Here is an 18,918-nt window from a genome sequence, read left to right on the forward strand (position 1 = left end):
TTAGTCTCAGTGTCTGGGTCGCCACTTCCATGCTCCCTGTGTTTTTTTGTTTTTGTTTTTTTATTTGAGACAGAGAGAGAGGGAGAGGGAACAAGCGGGGAGGAAGGTCAGAGAGAAAAGGAGAAGCGGACTCTCTGCTGAGCCCGGAGCCTGATGTGGGCCTCGATCCCAGGACTCTGGGATCATGACCTGAGCTGAAGGCAGACGCTTAACCGACTGAGCCACCCAGGCGTCCCTATGCTCCCTGTATTCTAATTGAAGTTCTTGCTCCTAGTTCCCTGCACCCTTACTCTATGCTTATACTACCCACACTGTGCTAAAAGCCACACCCTGTGAGACTCTTTGATGCCTATCTCTCCTTCCCACCTGTGCTGATCTCTTGTCTCTCTCATCTGGGCTGCCTGCTTCACTTTCTCTTGCCAAGGCCCCCAGACATCAGACTTTTCCTGATATGATGTGCAGGATGAGTGTTATTCCCATGCATAATACTGTTCCACAAGTATACCCAGAGTTGGATAAAATCCAAGGTACATAAGCAGATAGTACCACCAATTTGTATTCATTTCACATTGCATTCCTTAAGGTATTTTTTCTGGTATGTCAGTAATACAGTTTACCAATTTTATAATCTCAAAATTATAATTTATTTAGGAAAATCAGTTAACATGACTAATCTAATTTTTACCTTCACTTTAGAAGAGGAGTTATGCTCTACTAGTTAGTGAAACAAGCAAGTATATATCATCAAAGAATAAACATAAAATGTTTTATTTTATTGTGATGATTATAAGACTTATAATTTCAGGATTTTAACTATATATTATCTGTGTCACGTGTACTCTCACGTGATTTTTGACTGAGACATTGTAATTGTTGTGCCATTATTGCAGCAATGTTTTTGGAGTCCTCTTCACATTTGCCCTAGGTAAGTGTGCATGTACCATTTATGCTTTCTTAATCTGTGCTTGCTTCATTATTAAATATTTATGAGAAAAAATTAAGTTATTGATATCATGTTGTACAGTAATTTTTTAAAATACTTTCAATTTCCAGTTATATATTAGTAATAAGAGCACAGTGAATTTTTAGCACAAATGAGGGGTTGTATGTTATGTCCCAGGCTGTGGTGGCTCCTTTCTCTTTAGTTCGAGAAAACATTTCAGAATGGACATGAGTGAGAGTGAAGTTATTATAGGGATGTCCACAAACAGGTTGATCATCTACTAACTTTAGCGTATTAGTACTTGTGCTATTATTGGAATCCAGTTACTTTTGATACCTCACTGTTTGATGCATTAGTACATCTTAATACTGTGGATAAGAACTCCATTCTAGATGTTGATGTTTAAACTCACAGTGCTTGTGGGAGCACCTGGGTGGCTCAGTAGGTTGAGCATCCACCTCTTGGCTTTGGCTCAGGTCATGATCTTGGGGGCATGAGATCGGGCCCCGCATGGGTCTCTGTGCTCTGCTTTGGAATCTGCTGGAGATTCTCTCCCTCTGCCCTTCCCCCCGCTTGTTCTCTCTCTCTCTCTCTCTCTCTAAAATAATAAATAAAATAAAAATCTTAAACTCACAGTGCCTCCTAGAATTTTCCAGTTTTTTCAGACTTTGGCCCTTACCTTTTTAAGTCTGTTTCTTTTTGTTAACCAAAATCTGTTGGTATACCGTGTTGGAAAAGGATGAGAAACATAAAGCTAAAAAGTCATTACATTTTATTAATTCTTCCTAGGTAGTATTGATCCAGTTAGGAATCATCAAGAATCTCTTGTGTGTGGTCATTAATATTGTCAAAGAAATACAGAGGTCTTTTGAAATTAGAACTTCAATAGAAAATTTTCAACTGTAGGACCCTGAGTGTAACTCTGTGTGTAAAACACCTGTATGTAAATCTCATACACAGTGACCTGGCATCCTGATACATTATGGTCAGAACAGTGTTTCAAAATACAAAATGGATTTTGTCACTTTTCTGCTCAGTAGCTTTCATTGGCTCTCATTGCTCTCAGAATAAAGGCAGAAATCCCTAACATACCTACCTGTTTATACTCATCTTACACCTCATTCATTTTCATTCTCTGTGTTCTGGACATACTGTCCTCTTTTCAGTTTCTTGAATGTCACTGTCTTGGGCCACAGGAGCTTTATTAATGCTGATCCCTCTACTTGATCCTTTGACTCTTCTCTCCCCCACCGAGTCATCTCGCATCTCAGCTCAGGAATGATGTTTCTGAACTCCTCAATCCACATCAGCCCCTCTAATCCTTTCTTTTTATTGTCATCAGAGTTTTCATGATACATTCATGTATGATTCTGTGACTGATACTTGTTTTTCCATCAATATGAGCTCCAAGTATGAGTGCTATGAGCTCCAAGTAGGCAAGGCTTTGTCTGATTTGTGTTCTTATTGTTTGTTTCCAGTGCCTAGCACATAATCTGCTCTCAGTGAATAAATGAATGAACAGATCAAGTAAAATAATATGAGTGACTGGTGGTACCTTTTAAAACTTGTTTGATGGTCTACCTTGGAAGCACAGCTACACATAAGCTTCAGCCAAAGAATGTTCTTTGTCCGCCTGAGAAGGTCATCTGCCTTTTGGATCCAGATTCAGTTGCACTGCACGTGGGGCAGCAGCCAGATCATCAGTCTGTCAATTGCCCTTTCAACCAGGGATTTAATTTTTTATCTTCTGAATTGCTATTGGAGGGCAAACGATTGTTGACAGGGTGAGAATTATTTTATTATAAAATACATTCTGTTTGTTTAGTTCTTCTTAGCTCTCTTTTATATGACCTCATTTGGTCATCATGACAGCTCTACTATAGAGACAGAGCTGGTATCATTAACAAATGAGATAACTGTCTCCTGTTGGTTATGCGACTTACCCAAATCATGCCCTAAATACGCAGTTGAGCTGGGACTTAAACTTGGGCCTTAGACTTCAGTCCCTGACCTAGCCTACTAATACCAAGCTTTTTCCTCTCTAAGTGGACATATTATTTGGAAGCAAAGGATCAGTGAATTTCATTTGGTAGCCCCTTGCCCCACCATAAGGATAAATGACAGTATCAGCTTAGGCTGGATGTAGTTTATATAACAGGTTTCAGAAGTTGAAGACCTTTTGCTCTCTGTTGAGATATCATGTTATACAACTTGAAGAACCCTTTCTGGTTCCTGACTATAATTCTGTCATTTATCCTTCCTAACCCCCAAGTCTCCCTTCTAATTATTGAAATTCTCTTCCTAATAAACCAAACTCTACTAATTACTTTCCACTCATTTCTGCTTTGGAGTTTTATGTGTGTTTTGGATGCTTAAATCTATTGCATGATAACAATGGGAAAGGACATTTATCCTTCTTTTGGTCCATTGTTCTGAAAAATATGTCATTTGTCACTGTAAATCTTACTTTGAGGGCTTTTATAAACATCTTAATTCTTTTATGATATAAAACTAATACATATTATATAAAACCGTATAAAGAATAAACATAAATAATCCACATTCCATATTCTAATGATAGCATTTGGCATAATCCCTCTCAGGAAAGTAAAAATTATTTAAAAATACTATTTTAAATAGCCTTATAGCATTCTATTATTTGAGTATAATTATCTAACCATCCTTGCAATTTTTTAATACCTACATTGTTTCTAATATCTCACTACCATAAATTGTGTTGGGTGAACATCTCTCTCCAAACCTATGATTATCTTCTTAGGATAATTGCTTAGAAGTTGAATCATCAGCTTCATGGGTAATAATGAAAAAAAACCCCACATTTTTCTAAAAGTAAAATATAAAATTGGGAACAATAATAAAATAGTACCAAAGGGTTCAAAATAAAAATTAAAAGCATTATTTTACCTTCATAAAAATGAACTCAAAATGGGCCTACATATAAATGCAAAACTATAAAACTTCTGGGAGATGACATAAGAGAAAATCTAGATGACCTCAGGCTTGGCAATGACTTTTTAAATGCAGCACCAAAGGTACAGTCCATTAAAGAAATAACTGATAATTTGGACCGCATTAAAATTAAAAACTTTTTTCTTTTAAAAGATACTGTCAAGAGAATGAGAAGACAAGCCACAGACTGGGAGGAAATATTTGCAAAGGACATCTATGATAAAGGAGTGTTAAATTCAAAATATTCAAAGAACTTTTAAAATTCAGCAATAAGAGAATGAAGAATCTGGCTGAAAAATGGGCAAAAAATCTGAATAGACACCTTACCAAAGAAGATATATAGCTGACAGATAAGCAGATGAAAAGATGTGTGACATAATATGTCATTAGGGAATTGTAAATTAAAACAGTGAGATACCACTATTAGGATGGCAAAAATCCCAAACACTGACAATACCGAATCCTGGTGAGGATGTAGAGCATCAGGGACTCTTATTCTTTGCTGTTGGAAATACAGAATGGTACAGCCACTTTGGAAGACAATTTGTCATATTCTTACAAAACTAGACAGACTCTTACTGTCTGATCCAGGACTTGTGCTCCTTGGTATTACCCAAAGGAGTTGAAAACTTATGTACACAAAACTCTGCACATGGATATTTATCATAGCTTTATTTATAATAGCTTAAACTTGGAAGCAAACAGTAGGTGAATTCACCTTCAGTAGGTGGACTGATAATCAAATTGTGGTATATACAAACAATGGAATGTTATTCAACACTAAAAGTAAATGAGTTATCAGGCTATGAAAAGAAACATAGGAACCCTGAACACTTAACTGAGTGAAAAAAGCCAATCTGAAAAGGTTATATACTTGATGATTCCAGCAACATGACTTTCTAGAAAAGGTAAAACTGTGGCGATAGTAAAAAGATCAGTGGTTGCCAGAGATAGAAGTGGGAGGACAGGTGAATAGGCAGAGCATAGAAAATTTTTAGGGCAGTGAAGAAACTATTCTGTATGATATTATAATGGTAGATATGTGTCTTTATACATTTGTTCAAACCCATAGAATGTAAAACACCAAGAGTGAACTCTCATGTAAACCATGGACTTCAGGGGATAATGATCCATCAGTGTTGGTTCATCTGTTGTTACAGATGCATCACTCTGGTGCACGGATGCTGTATGTGCGTGAAGTGGAAACAGGGTGTAGATGGAACTGCTCCTACTTTTCACTCAGCTTTGCTGCAAACCTAAAACTACTCTAGAAGATACAGTCTACATAATAAACAAAAGCTTCTCCACCCCCAGTCCCCTCTTTCTACAGGCCCATTCATTAGAAAAAAATTCATCTTTGGCCATTTCTCATTTCTCTTTTTAGTTACTCTGGTAGTTGTAAGATGCTTATATCTCCATCTCTAACACTTGATTTCTCAGCTTCTGGAAGTTTCTGTTGATGCTGTGCTAAGAAAGATGAGGAATTCAGCTCATGTTTATTACCGCCCCCCCCCCCCCAGTAATTTTGTTGGCTATATGGTTTTACTAGTAGTTTCCTTTGTAGCTTTTAAACTGTATTTTGGTATCTTAATTTTAATGTATTATACATCTTGGGATAGTGGTGTGTTTGGCTTTCCTTTTCAGTATGTCACCATTGTCATGGAAGCCACCTCAAAGATTAATAGGTATGGTGGTAGTGGGGGAGGGATGCAGTAATTCAGGGCGGCATTGAGTTAAAAGAAGGGAGGGAAATGGCACTCTTAATCTCTAGCAATATCAATTGGAAAAGATCTGAGATGCTCACACATTAAAAACAATCAGGGGTCTCACTCACAGCAGTTGGCCCATGCTCGGTGTCTTCCTGCCACTCATTTTTCATGCCCACTGCTGCCACCTCTACCTGTCACACTGGAAGAGGAGATTTCTGTACTCATCATTGATGATGGCTCTGGTATGTGCAAGGTGGGCTTTGCTGGGGATGATGACCCCCCTCTCCTGGCCATGTTCCCATTCATTGTCAGATGCCCCCTGGACCCCAGGGCATCATGGTGGGCATAGGCCAAAAGACTCCTATGTACGCACCAAGGCCCAGAGCAAGCAGGACATCCTGATCCTCAAGTACTGTATCAAGCCCAGCATCATCAACAACAAGGAGGACATGGAGAAGATCTCGTACCACACCTTCTATAATGAACTGTGCATGGCCCCCAAGGAGTCCTCTATGCTGCTGACTGAGGCCCCCCTGCTCCCTAAGGCCAACCAGGAGAAGATGACTCATCATGTTCAAGACCTTCAACATTCCCGCTATGTATCTGGCCATCCAGGTTGTGCTGTCCCTGTATGCCTCTGGCTGCACCACTGGTATTGTCATGGACTCTGGGGACAGGGTCACCCACACTGTGCCCATCTGTATGGGGTACTCCCTGCCCCATGCCATCCTGTGTCTGGACCTTGCTGGCTGGGACCTGATGGAGTACCTCATGGAGATACAGAGAGTGATTATAGCTTCACCACCACAGTTGAGTGGGAACTCATGTGTGACATCACCGAGAAGCTCTGCTAGGTCACCCTGCACTTAGAGTAGGAGATGGCCACTGCAGTGTTGTCGTCTTCCCTGGAGAAGAGCTGTGAGCTGCCTGACAGTCAGGTGATCACCATGGGCAAGGAGTGGTAATCCTGCCCCGAGGCGCTCTCCCAGCTCTCCTTTCTGGGTATGGAATACTGTGTTATTCAGGAGACCATCTTGAAGTCCATCATGAAGTATGATATTGACATCTGAAAGGACCTCTACGCTACCAGAGTGCCATCTGGTGGGACTACCATGTACCCAGCCATCTCGGATAGAATGCAGAAAGGGATCACAATGCTGGAGCTCAGCATGATGAAGATCAAGGTCATTGCTTCTCCTGTAGGGGCTCCATCCTGGCCTCACTGTCTACCTTTCAGCAGGTGTGGATCAGCAAACAGGAGTATGATGAGTCGGGCCCCTCCATTGCCCACCTCAGATGTTTCTAAATGCCCTGCAAGCAGATATGTAGCATTTGCTGCATGAGTTAATTCCTAAGTATAAATTTGCCCTGGCAAATGTATATACCTCATGCTGGCCTTATAAACTGGAATAAGCCTTTGAAAAGAAATTTGTCCTTGAAGCTTGTATTTGGTGTCAGCACTGGATGGTAGAATTGTTGCTGATTTTGACCTTGTATTCAAACTAACTTTTCCCTTCGTATGTGTTTAATATCCTGTACATACCTTTGATTTAAACGCCTTGTACATGAGGCTCAGTCACTTCATGGCTAAGGTAAAAACATGTTTATGGACGAGAAATCCATTGGTTTGATGAGCATCCTCCATAAGATTCTTGATCTGTGTAGGGTATTAATGTGTAAGAGCTGCCTATTCTAGGATTTCTCTAGAGGCTGGCAAGATTTTTGAACCAGTTGACATTTTTATGTCTTGCTGATCTGACAGCTTTAAGAAGGTCTGAGCCTTAGGACCCATTTCAGAACACTGTGGGTTGTTACTGCCTTGAGTTGGAAAACAGTTTGCATTTACACCTATAAATTTATTCATCCTTCTAATTTATGTAAAGTTTTTATGCACAATTCTTTAAGAGATGACAACAAATTTTGGTTTTCTACTGTCATGTGAGAACAAACATTAGGCTCCCAGCAATGTGTCATTGTGTGAGGAAAATAAAATGCTATATAGTAAACTGGAAAAAAAAAATCAGCAGATAGCCTCCCTTGCTTCTTGTTCCAACCTTCCACTTTCATAAGAAACTTGAGGACATGAGGTATCCAACAGAATATTATTAAGCATTTTTTCTAATTATAGTTTTAGGACTTGCATATTTTCTACAGTTGTATAATAGTTAATTTAGCCATTTACTGATTGATTATCCCTGAGAGCTTTTTTGGGGGCCCTATTTTCTTCTTTCTTAGTACATTTTCCCTCACTGATCTTACCTGCAGTATGCTGATGACTCCCAAATCTGCATCTCTAGTGTAGTCTATTATTACTCTCCTTGAACAGGTGCCTCAGACTTACGAAAATCACAAGTACACTTGTCCTTTCTCTCCAGAACTTCTTAATCTTCCACATTTCAATGAATGGTAACACTTTCAAACAGTTGCTCAGGCAAAAAAATTGGGTGTCATCCTTGACTCCTCCATCTCCTTTATCTTCCCACATCTGGCTGGTCAAGTCCTGTTGATTCTCCCTGCTACATTTTTTTTTTTTTTTTTTTACTGTTCCATTTACTTTTTTCTGTCTTTACCACTATTGTCCTGGTCCAGGTTACTTGTTTTTCAAGTGGATTACTGTAGCAGCTTTCTGTCTGATTTTTCTGCCTCCAGTGTTACTCTCTTTAAATTTATTCATTGTGCTCAACCAGAATGATCTTTCTAAAATACAAATTCAATCAGTGTTACTTTCCTGCTTAAATCTCTAATATAAAAATGTGTGTATTAGTCATGGTTCTCCAAAGAAGCAAAACCAATGAGAATGAGGCAGAGAGATTCATAGGAAGAGATTTATTATAGGAATTGGCTGATGCGGTTTTGGAGGCCCAGAAGTCCCAGTAACTGCTGTCTGTAAGCTGGAGAACCAGGAAATGGTATAATTCAGGCTATGTGTAAAGGCATGAGAATCAGAGGACTGGTAGTCTAAGTCTCTGAATCCAAAAGCCCAAGAACCAGGAGCACTGATGAATCAGTACAGGAGAAGATCAATGTCTCAGCTCAAGGAGAAAGAATGAATTTGTCCTGTTTGCATGTTTTTGTTCTATTCAGGCCCTCAACAATTTGAATTATGCCCCCCTGCACTGGTAAGGGCCATGTGCCTTACTCAGTCTAATGATTCAAATGCTGATTTCTTTCATTAACACCCTCAGAGACACACCCAGAAATAATATTTTCATCAGCCAACTGGACATTCCTTAGCCCAGTCAAGTTGACTTGTAAAATTAATGATCACAATATGGAGATATCTAATCTTTATCATCTATATCTATATACCATCCGTCTGCCCATCTATCTATCCATATACACACATACACATACACACAAACATACCCTTGAAGACATGTGCCTACAGATCTCATTAGCCTCTTCTTGCTAGAAGAATTTATTTCTTTTTAAAATTTTATTTATTTTTTTAAAGATTTCATTTATTTATTTGAGAGAGAAAGAGCCTGAGCGGTGGGGAGAGGCAAAGGGAGAGGGAGAAGCAGACTCCCTGCCTAGCAGGGAGCCTGACGCGGGGCTCAATCCCAGGACCCTGAGATCATGACCTTAGCCGAAGGTAGACACTTAACCACCTGAGCGACCCAGGTGTCCCAGAATTTATTTTCCTTGATTATGCCATGCTCTCTTGTGTTTCTGGAATGTAACATAGTTTATTTCTTTTGCCTGGACTATTATTCCTACTCCTCTTTAATTGGTAACTCATTCTCATCTTTTGTGTCTTGACTTGGCTTACATATCTTTTTCTCCTTGAATCCTTCCTTAATCGCTGACATCTGGGATAGGTATCATTCATAAGTCCTCCCAGGGAAATGTTTTTGCTTCTTCCATGAGGATATATTATCATGATGTATAGTAATTCTTGTTTGCATATTTGATCCCAGCAGGCTGAGTTCTGTACATATATAAATATACACAAGCATTTATATGCATGTTTATTGAATGAATATGTGGGTGAACATGAGAAATGGAAAGATTCTATCCAGCATCTACATAGATTTTGGTGTTAAAAAGAAGTCTGTAAAAGGAAAAAAATAAAAGCAAGAACATGAAAGAAAACATTTAATACCAGAAGGTAAACTTTCCAATCACTGCTTCTACTTGAAGTGAGAAAAACATGGAATAATTCATATTCCCTTTGATCTTTGATAAATTGGTTCCTTTCCATGAATGTTAATTCATAAAAATAGAAATATTTAATCATAAAAATTATTCATTTTTAGTCTGATCCATGATTTTTTTTTTGCATTCATTCAATAACTATTATTAGTGCCTACCTTATTCCTGGAGCCATCCTAGCAATTGGGCTGTTTTCAGGAAGAAGTGAAGAGATCCATAAAAAATGTTGAGAAAAATGAGTAGTGCAAATAGGATTGAAATATTTTCTCTTGAGAAAAATGATTAGTGGAAATAAGATTGAAATATTTTCTTTTCCTTTTTTTAAATTGAAATAAATTTAACAGATAACATTATATTAGTTTCAGGTATAGAAAATAATGATTCAATATTTGTATACATTGTGAAGTGGTCATCTGAACAAGTCTAGTTACCATTTGTCCTCAGAGAAGTTACAAAAAATTGTTTTTTTCTGGTGATGAGAATTTTCAAGATCTTCTTTCTTAGCAACTTCCAAGTATGCAATATTATTAACTGTAACCATTATACTGTATGTTACATTCCCATGACTTTCTTAATTTATAACTGGAATTTTGTACCTCTTGGTCTCCTTTGCCCATCGCCCCATCTCCCCTCCCCTTTTGCAACCACCTATCTGGTTCTATGAGTTTTGTTTTGTGTGTTCATTTGCTTTGTTTTTTAGATTTTACATGTAAGTGAAATCATACAGTCTTTGTTTATCTCTGCCTGATTAATTTAGCATAATACCCTCAAAGTCTATCCATATTGTCACAAATGGCAAAATTTCATTCTTTTTTAATGATTGAGTAGTATTCCATTGTGTATATTTATGTGTGTGTCTATGTATGTGTGTATATATGTATATGTGTGGAGATATATATATATTGTTTCCATATCTTGGCTATTGTAAGTAATGCTGCAGTGAACATAGGGATACATGTATCTTTTTAAATTAGTATTTTCATTTTCTTGGGATAAATACCCAGAAGTATAATTGCTGAATCATAAGATAGTATTTTTAATTTTTTGAGGAAGCTCATACTGTTTTCCACAGTGGCTGCACCAATTTACATTCCCACCAATAGTGCACGAGGGTTCTCTTTTCTCCACATCCTTGCCAACACTTGTTATTTCCTGTTTTTTTAATAATAGTTATTCTGACAGTTGTGAGATATCTTACTGTGATTTTGATCATGATTTTTCATTTCCCTGCTGATTAGTGATGTTGAGCATCTTTTCATATGTTGGTTGGCTGTCTGTATGTCTTCTTTGGAAAATGTCTATTTAGATTTTCTGGCCATTTTAAAATCAGATTATTTGTTTTTTGATATTAAGTTGTGTAAGTTCTTTATATAGTTAGATATTAACCCCTTATTGGATATGTGATTTGCCAATATCTTCTCCCATTAACCAGGATGCCTTTTTATTTTGTTGATGTTTTCCCTCATTGTACAGTAGCTTTTTAGTTTGATGTAGTCCCATTTGTTTATTTTTGTCTTTGTGGCCATTTCCTTTGGAGTCAGATCCAAAAAAATATCACCAAGAATAAGGTCAAGGAGTTCTTCTTAGGAGTTTTATGATTTCAGGTCTTACATTCAGGTCTTTAATCTATTTGGAGTTAACTTTTGTGTATGGTGAAAGGTAGTATTCCAGTTCATCCTTTTTCATGTGGCTGTCCAGCTTTCCCATCATCTTCTCTTGAAAAGATGGTCCTTTCTTCATTGTATATTCTTGCCTCCTTTCTCATAAATTAGTTGGCCATATGTTCATGGATTTATTTCTGGGGTCTCTGTTCTGTTGATCTACATGTTTGTTTTTATGCCAATATCATCCTGTTTTGATTACTATGGTTTTGTAATATAATTTGAATCTGGGAGCATGATGCTTCCTGCTTTGTTCTTCTTTCTCAAGATTGCTTTGGCTGTTCAGTCTTTTGTGGTTCTATATGAATTTTAGAATTGTATATTATATTTGCGTGAAAAATGCCATTGGAATTTTGATAGAGATTGCATCGAATCTGTACATTGCTTTGGATAATACAGACATTTTATTCTTCCAGTTCATGAGCATGGAATATCTTTTCATTTATTTGTTTCTCCTGCAATTTCTTTCATTAGTGTCTTACAGTTTTCAGCGTAGATGTGTTTCACCTCCTCGGTTAAATTTTATTCCTAGGTATTTTATTCTTTTGGATGTAATTCTAAGTGGGATTGCTTTCTTAATTTCTCTAAGAGTTTGTATATAAAAACACAACAGATTTTTGTATATTGATTTTATACTCTGCAACTTTGCCAAATTTGTTTATTAGTTCTAACAGTTTTTTTTTTTTTTCCTAGAGTATTCAGGGCTATCTATATACAAAATCATAAATACAAATAGTGATGGTTTCACTCCTTCCTTTCCAATTTGGATGTCTTTTATTTCTTTTTCCTTGGCTCTGGATAGGATTTTCAATACTGTATTGAATTAAAGTGGTGAGAGTGGGCATCCTTGTCTTATTTCTTGTCTTAAAGGAAAAGCTTTCAGCTTTTTACCATTGATATGATGTTAGCTGTAAGGTTGTCATATATGGCATTTATTATGTTGAGGTACATTCTGTCTATACATATCTTGTTGAGAGTTTTTATTGTAAATAGATGTTGAACTTTGTCAGTTGGTTTTCTGTATCTGTTGAGGTGATCATATGATTTTTGTCCTTCATTTCGTTTGTGTGGTGTATCACATTAACAGATTTGCAGATGTTGAACCATCTTACATCCCTGAAATATATCTCACTTAATCTTGATGTATGATACTTTTAATGTATTGTTGAATTCAGTTTGCTAGTAATTTGTTGAGGATTTTTGCATCCATGTTCATCAGGGATATTGGCCTGTAATTTTCTTTTTTTGTTGTGTCCTTATCTGGTTTTGGTATTAGAGTAATGCTGGCATGATAAAATGAATTCAGAAGCATTCCCTCCTCTTCTGTTTTTTGAAGGACTTTGAGAAGGATAGATATTATTTATTTATTTATTTATTTGACAGAGAGAGAGAGAGAGAGAGACAGTGAGAGAGGGAACACAAGCAGGGGGAGTGGGAGAGGGAGAAGCAGGCTTCCCGCTGAGCAGGGAGCCCAATGTGGGGCTCGATCCCAGGACCCTGGGATCATGACCTGAGCTGAAGGCAGACACTTAATGACTGAGCCACCCAGGCGCCCTGAGAAGGATGGATATTAAATATTCTTTGAATGGTTGGTAGAATTCCCCTTTGAAGCCATCTGGTTCTGGACTTTTGTTTGTTAGTAGGTTTTTGATTAATGATTCAGTTGCCTTACTAGTAATTGGTCTGATTAGATCTTCTATTTCTTCCTAATTCATTCTTGGAGGATTGTATGTTTCTAATAATTTATCTATTTCTTCTGAGTTGTCTTATTTGTTGTATCATTGATCATAGTAGTCTCTTATGATCCTTTGCATTTCTTTGGTTTTAGTTTTAATTCTCTTTCATTTCTGATTTTATTTATTAGGGTCCTCTCTCTTTTTCTTGTTCAGTCTAGCTAAAGGGTTGTCAAATTTCATTTATCTTTTCAAAGAACCAGCTCTTAGTTTCACTAATATTTTCTGTTATCTTTTTAGTCTCTGTTTTATTTATTTGTGGGTGCTCTTATACTTATTATATCCTTCCTTCTACTAATTCTGGGCTTTGTTTATTCTTTTTCTAGTTTCTTTAGGTGTAAAATAGCTTGTTTATTGAAGATTTTTCTTGTTAGTTGAGGTAGGTCCATATCACTAAAATATTTCCATATAGAACTGCTGCTGTATCCCATAGATTTTGATGTGTTGTATTTCCATTTTCATTTATCTTAAGGTATTTTTTATTTCTCCTTTGTTTTCTTCATTGGCCCATTGTCATTCTGTAGCATGTTGTTTCACTTCTACAAATTTGTAATTTTTCCAGTTTTTTTAAATTGATTTCTAGTTTCATACTATTGTAGTCAAAAAGAATACTTGATATGATTTCAATCTTCCTGAATTTATTAAGATTTGTTTTGTGGTGTAACATATGATCTACCCTGGAGAGTGTTCCATGTGTACTAGAGAATGGCTATTCTGCTGCTTTTGCATGAAATGTTCTCTATATATCTATTAAGTTCATTTGATCTAATTTTATGTTCAAGGCCAATGTTTTCTTATTGATTTTCTGTCTGGATGTTCTATCCATTGATGTAAGTGAGGTATTAAAGTCCTTGACTACTATTGTATTGCTGCCAATTTCTCCCTTTAGTTTTTTTGGGTGCATAAGTATTTACAAATGTTGTATCTTTTTGTTGGGTTGACCCATTTTTATTATGTTATGCCCAGTTTTGTCTTTTATTATAGTTTTTGTTTTAAAGTCAATTTTGTCTGATGTAAGTATAGTTACCCCAGCTATCTTTTGGTTTCCACTTACATGAATCCATTTTTTCACACCTCTTTACTTTTAGTCTGTGTGTGTTTTTACGTTTATAGTTTCTTATTAGGCAGCAGGTAGATGATGATTGTGAAGATCTTCTTTTTCCTCATTCAGCCAATGTGTGTCTTTTGATTGGAGAATTTAGCCCACTTACATTTAAAGTAATTATTGATAAGTATGTACTTAGTGTCATTTCAGAGAAAGAATCTGAAGTAGACTCTGCACTGAGCACAGAGCCTGACTCAGGGCAGAGTCCCACAACTGTGAGATCATAACCTGAGCTGAAACCAAGAGTTGGAAGCTTAACTGACTAAGCCACCCAACTGCCTGTAGGTAGAGTATTCCTGTTTGGAAATTTTTCCTTTCAGCACTTTGAATATATCATGCTACTCTCTTCTGGCCTGCAAAGTTTCTGCTGAAAAATCTGCTCATAGCCTTATGGAGGTTTCTTTGTATGTAACAAGTTGTTTTCTCTTGCTGCTTTTAAGATTCTGTGTTTATCTTTTACTTTTGACATTTTAATTATAATGTGTCTTGGTGTGGGTCTCTTTGTGTGCATGTTGTTTAGAATTATCTGGGCTTCCCGGATCTTTTTTTTTTTTTAAGATTTTATTTATTTATTTGACAGAGAGAGACACAGCAAGAAAGGGAACACAAGCAGGGGGAGTGAGAGAGGGAGAAGCAGGCTTCCCTGTGAGCAGGGAGCCCGATGCGGGGCTCGATCCCAGGGCCCTGGGATCATGACCTGAGCTGAAGGCAAACGCTTAACAACTGAGCCACCCAGGTGCCCCATGGGCTTCCCGGATCTTGAGGTCGATTCCTTCCCCAGGTTAGGGACAATTTCAGCCATTATTTCTCAAATACATTTTCTGCTCCTTTTTGTCTTTTCCTTCTGGGATCCCTATAACATGAATGTTATTCCACTTGTCCTAGTTTTTCAGTTCATTTATTGTATTCTTCAGCTCTGTGGCTTCTGTTTGGTACTTTCCTATATTTTCTATCTCTTTGTTGATGTTCTTACTATGTTCTTGCATTATTCTTCTTATTTCATTGACATTTTTATGAACATTACTTTGAACTCTTTATCACTTGTCTCTGTTTCATTAAGGTATTTTTTTCTGGTGGTTTATCCTCTTTTCTTTTCATTTGGGACATGTTCCTCTGTTTCCTCATTTTGCTTGACTCTCTGTGTTTGTTTCTATGTATTAGGTTAAACAGCTATCTCTTACAGTCTTGAAGGAAGGGCCTTGTATAGGGGATGAACCTTATCTTTTAACTTTGCCCTAGCTCTTGGTTGTTTCTTGAACTGTCTCTCTCATTGTTTCAGACCCATTGGGTCCAGAAATAAAATTCTCCCTGGCCACTAGAGCCAAACACTCAATAGGTGTCCCCTGTGTGGGTTGCACTTATGTGCTGGGTCTGGCAGCAGTTGTAGGAATAGTACAGAGTACTCACTGTACAGTACAGTACAGGGCACTCACTTCCCAGTGCTAGCAGGCTAGAGTGAAAATGATACCTGCCTATGTCAGTGCCAGAAAGGTAGAGGGAGAATGTGAAGATGGTGCCCACCTTGCCAGCGCTAGCAAGATAGAGGTAGAATGCCAAAAATAGTACTTGTCTGCTCCTCTCTCCTCAGAGAAGGTCCCAACAGGTTTCTGCCCCTTTGGCAGACACCTTAAGGTTAACAAATGAATCCCCTTCACATATGGTGTAAATGTTTAAAGTCAGCTGCTTTTGTGCTGGGTCCTGGAGTGAACAAGTTTGCACTTGAGCCCTGTAAGAGTGGAATATCCTTTCTCCACAAGTGTATGTTTCTCCTAGATTTAAGCCTGTTGGTTTTCCAAGCCAAATGTTTTGGGTGCTCATCTCTTCAGTACAGGTTACAATGGTTGGGGTGCCTGATGTGAGCCAGAGACCCCTCACTCTTTGGAGAGAAACTTTATATTTCTGTGGTCCCTCTTGATTCTTCCTGCTGTGGGTTGTTGTGTCAGGGGTGGGGTGTTTGATAAACTGTATCTCTGCTTCTCCTTCCTGTCTTAATGTGGCTTTGTGGTGGAGGATCTGTTTAGCTAGTTTCCAGGTTTTTTTTTTTTTTTTTTTTACAGAGGGAATTGTTTCATATGTAGCTATAGATTTGTTGTGTCCATGAGAGCAGCTGAGTCCAGGATCCTCCTATGCTGCTGTCTTGAACTACCTGTCCCTAATTTGTTGATTTTTAAAAGTAAGAATACACAGAGTCACGGAGGCTACGTGACTTGTTCTAGAAACAGTCAGGACCAGATGCCAGATATCTTTATTCTCAGGTACTATGTATATATTGAACACCCATAAAACAGCATTGTGTTTCTTGTAGAAAGTTATCCAAGTTCCCAGTTTAGACACCTTAGAAAAATGACAGTAATTTTTTAAGGCTAGGATGTAATCAGTCCATTACATATGGGACACTGATGAATAATAAGGACTTAATAACTAATTAGGCAGGGGTGATCTGGTTAGTCCCTGGGAGAATCTGGTAATTGTTGGGGCACCTGTGGGCATACTGAAATATTTATTGGTGTATCAGTGGAAACACTGATGCTTTTTTTTTTTTTAAAGATTTTATTTATTTATTTGACAGAGACAGAGATAGCAAGAGCAGGAACACAAGCAGTGGGAGTGGGAGAGGGAGAAGCAGGCCTCCCCCTGAGGAAGGAGCCCGATGTGGGACTCGATCCCAGGACCCTGGGATCATGACCTGAGCCGAGGCAGACGCCCAACGACTGAGCCACCCAGGAGCCCAAAACACGGATGCTTTTATTTTGGGGAAGGGAGCAGCAATACCCTGCTTTTCCCATTTACCCTTCTTTCTGGGGGCTCATTTTATATTGACTTCAGTTTATAATTCATATTTTCACCTAACTCACCCAGGTTCAGGGACTACCTTGAGAAACTTCTATAACAGCATTTCATCTCTGCTCATCTGTACCCGAACAATTTTTCATGACTCAGTCATTTTGAAACTGCAGTGTGATAGTTTAAGACCTTATTGAATTGCATACTTTATTTTAAACAATTCAAATTGGTAGTGTGTTCTGTTAGTAGAGCAGGGTAGCCTTTTGTGGATATAAAGAAACAACTACCAAATTAAAGTGGTACTTTTTGTAGTTTAGTAATCACTGACTGGAATGATCTAGATTGACTACTTCCTCATGGAATAGGAAAAACAGCTTGTGATAATTAAATTAAAAAATGAAAATGGGTTATAAAAAATAAGAAAATTGCCCACTGTAGGTAAAAACACCCTACAAGGAGTTTTATTGCCATATCTTACACCTCCTTGTTCAGCAGAGTAGGAAGATTTGATGTAGATGGTTTTTGAAGCGTATCAACTCACGTTGACATGATCGGCCATAATGACATCCCTCATGATACCATCTGCAGATCTCAATATAAACACTGGCCAAGCTCCCACAGAAAGTGTAGTATTTACTCATTGATCTACAAAGGGTATGCTGCTGCCAAACACCCCATTTGTACCTGGATCTGAGGATGAGTCTTCGTAAGTCCAGATCATTTGTTTGGGATTCACTATTGAAAGCCTAGCTTAGCAGAGGGTACAGATATTTGCCTTATGTAAATCCATAGGCTTTTGTTAACTGCAGCTGCACATATGAAATTACTAAATTTGAGAGTTATGGACTCCTGGTGAGACCTGTGCAATCTCCTGAATTTTTTACCTTTCTTTAGATAAAGGAGGAAAGGAAGGAAAATAATCTACTGACCTTGTGGGGATTGGTCCAGCCATCAGATGCTTGAACATTCTTGTTTTGAATACAGGTGTAGCAACCACACTGGAATCCCTTTCTTTCTTAATGCACAATAGTTTGGGATATCTAAGGTAGTGAGAGTGTATTAGAGATTGTACCTTTTTGGCTGGTGAGATCTTCTGTGCCCTGGGATTGTCTTTATAATTTCAATGACCTTGAAAGTTTTATTGAATGATCAACAAACAAATACACATACAGGTTGTTGTTTATAGCTTTCTTTTTCCTTTTTTTCTTTTGGCTGCAAGCAAGCATAAATTCTTCCTCTTGTATAGTGCCCTGATTTCCTTTGGGAGAACTGACCTCCATCATTTCCTTTAATGTTGCTGGGACAGTAAATTTCCAGGTGCCTGTCTCCTTCCATGGAATCTGAAGAAGACAGAGCCTTCTGATCTGTGCGTCCAGGGGGCTGACATGTGACCTCTCCCTGGCAATCAGATTCTTTCTCTCTCCTGAGCAAGTGATTTAAGGACACAAAATACAGTTGGAAATTATTTATCTTGGGGAGCAGCTGCAGTAGCTTCCTCCTCCCCCTGCAACAGTGTGCTTGCTGTGGTTCTTGCTTCTTGGCTTTCTAGGGTTTGCTTGGTTGCTGCATGGTGCTAAACCTGCCTCCCCAGGCTCTGTTGGTTCTATGACATTCCATCCAATATATTTGCTTTTGTTTGTTAGTCAACCTCAATTGTGTTGCTTATGATCAAGCCCTCTGATGCCTGTGTCCAAGTCTAGTGGCCTAAAATGAACTCCTTTTACGTATCAATGAGGGACTGGGAGTAATTTGCCTTGGACACTCACTAGTTGTAGTTACTTGTTCTGATCATTCCCATTTAATTTTCACCTGTAGTCTTTGCCACTTGACAGATTAAGAAACACATATTTTCCCTAGG

General features: G+C 38.0%; 1 pseudogene; it reads left to right on the forward strand.

Annotated features, from left to right (window-relative positions):
• The window catches only part of LOC118525049 (actin, cytoplasmic 1-like), a 46,346-nt pseudogene extending 39,418 nt beyond the window's left edge, over nucleotides 1–6,928 (forward strand).
• Nucleotides 6,929–18,918: the final 11,990 nt, after the last annotated feature.

The sequence above is a fragment of the Halichoerus grypus genome, chromosome 1 (assembly GCF_964656455.1).
Source record: "Halichoerus grypus chromosome 1, mHalGry1.hap1.1, whole genome shotgun sequence".
Taxonomy (NCBI): Eukaryota; Metazoa; Chordata; class Mammalia; order Carnivora; family Phocidae; genus Halichoerus; species Halichoerus grypus.